This window comes from Frankliniella occidentalis, unplaced genomic scaffold (assembly GCF_000697945.3).
Source record: "Frankliniella occidentalis isolate FOCC.00 unplaced genomic scaffold, Focc_3.1 Scaffold487, whole genome shotgun sequence".
Classification (NCBI taxonomy): Eukaryota; Metazoa; Arthropoda; class Insecta; order Thysanoptera; family Thripidae; genus Frankliniella; species Frankliniella occidentalis.
In genome coordinates, this window is record NW_026267605.1 from 99,765 (window position 1) to 102,375 (window position 2,611).

Here is a 2,611-nt window from a genome sequence, read left to right on the forward strand (position 1 = left end):
TTCTACAAGTCCAACGATGATCAGCCGACATCCGTGCGATATGCGCAAGGGGTCAGTCGAGCTCCACGATCTCGATATGTTATCGGCATGATGTCGCCAGTAGTGAAAAAAAGTGTCGCCTGGGCGTGGAGCGACCCCGGTATCGGACACGATTCCCTCACCGGCGAACTCGTGGTCTAGTGGTGAAGGCGGCGGGTTCCCAACTCCAATGTACGAGGTTCGAGTCTCAGCAAAGGTAAAGTACTTTCCAATTAAATGTCATTAAATAAAATTACTACGGTGGAAAAGAGGAAGAGGGAGGGGGCAGGAAAAGGAACGATCGGTACAAACAAAAAATAAAATAAAAAACGATTCCTTTTTGGATTTAGTTTATCGACAGAACGGTGACTCTCGGATATCTACCTGGACTATCTGCCGACAGACTCTTCACAACCGTCGACAGACAGCAACTAATGTTATCGGCAGGATACAGCAGCAGATAGTTTGACGATATAGTGTTCATGGACAAAATGATATCGACAATATACCAGATGCGATACCGTCAGGATAACTTACTTTGATGTCTGGCAGATATCGGTCGGAATTATCGACAGAGATACACTGACCGATGGTTTGACGATATACAGCCCAGTGACAAATTGTTATCGAAAATATATCAGATGCGATAACGTCAAGATATTTTTTTATAGAAATTCGATGCTCGTACGATAGTCTCTTGATATTTTTCTGCTACTAGGGTAGGATCGCTAGTAGCGCTGGTCCCTATCCGCGCGGCGGAGCGAATGCACGCTAAAACTAAAACTGCTTTCTCAGGGTCCCAACACAAGCGAATTGCATCGACACTTATCAAGGAAGAAAGGGGAAATTTCAAGGATTCCGACGCTTTAATTTATTTAGTATTTCAGGGCTTTAGGCCCGAGCAGTCCCGCATGCAATAATAGGCTGTTTTCCGAGACTATGAAAGCTTTTTTCAGGTCGTTATTTCTCATGTAAGGAGACGAGCTACCAAACAACACCAAGTGAGCCGATTTTTCGCTGGACTTTAAGCTTTTCATTCCTTTTTTCCGCACCTTGATACGACTTTTAGTTTTCGAGAAAAAAAAAACCATGTCTACAAGCATGTCCGGTCTCTGAAAACAGTATATTTTGGCATGCGGACCCGCTCGGGCCCTAAGCCCTCAAATACAAAACAAATTACACTCTCATTCGCTTACGGACATGCTATCCGTAAGTTACGGGGAATTTTGTGCTAGCGTAACATACGGACAAATTGACTGTAATACGGATAGAAAATGACCTCATTTTGTCGCATATAAGGATCAAAAGCGGATGCGCGATGGATGCTGGTTGTCTCTAGAATGAACCGCCGTGATCCTTCTGGAAGCCCATCTGTTTTATACGGGAAGGTACGGAGAAATTTTTCACCGTACCTTACGGATCTTGGTGTATTTGTAATACGGATAAAATCATCCGTAATACCGATAATTTCTATCCGTATTACAGGCAATTTGTCCGTATGTTACGCTTGCACAAAATTCCCCGTAACTTACGGATAGCATGTCCGTAAGCAAATGAGAGTGTAGTTTAATTGGTCAATTCTTAATTTAGTTTTCTTTCTAATTCAGTCTGACAAGTGGGTCGGAGAGGGACTTCCCTCCGAATAGATACCTTGGGACCCCCACTCCTCAAAGTGCAGGTACGTATCATTGTTTTAGGCCGCTGTGAACAAGCCGAGGAACAAGCAGTCGTAAACCCTTTCTTGAAGTTCTGCTTTGAAAAAGCTTCGAAGTGGCCTTATTTTTGTTTATTTGGCTGTTTGGCTGAGCGATAGCAAAGCCTACACTCTCATTTGCTTACGGACATGCTATCCGTACGTCCGGGTGTAGAGACACGCTTCGCGCTGGTCTCTACATAGTACTAGTGGACCGCAGTGGCGGGAGGATGCTAGTCGTAGGATAGCTAGCTTTTGAAATTGCCGCGCAGGTAGATTGCGTTGGCCGGCCCGGTGACGTACCGTTGGCGCGCCTGTGCGCGCGCGCTGAGCGGATGGACCGAGAATGTTCTGCCACCGGCTCAGGCCCCCGGCTACGCTATGTAGCCACCCTGCCCTAGCGGCTGCGGCTGACGGCCCCGGCGTTGCCGGCGTAGTTACCAGCGCAGCCCCGCCAAACCTTGGCCACGCCAGCGCGGTACGGCATGCACTATAGCTGAAACCCTGGCCCTGCCAGCGCGGTAAAGCTTCTTGATACCCTGGCCCTGCCAGCGCGGTAAACACCAGTAAACCCTGGTCATGCCAGCGCGGTACTAGTGCCCAGTAAACCCTGGCTCCGCCAGTGCGGTCTCAGCGCCAAACAGCGACGAAACCCGCCCTTCACGGGTGTGAGGTATACAACGGAGCCCGCCTTAACCGGTGTGCGGTACAGAAGGGCATGACACCGGGGAATTTTGTGCAAGCGTAACATACGGACAACACTGTAAAAACTTTTGCCACTATTTTACGAATGATTTGTGAAAATTTCTTTCAAAAATTATTCGTAAAATTACCTTAATTAATGAGTCGTAATTTTACGAATGATTCGTTGCAATTCACCAGAACTATAAATTTCTAATA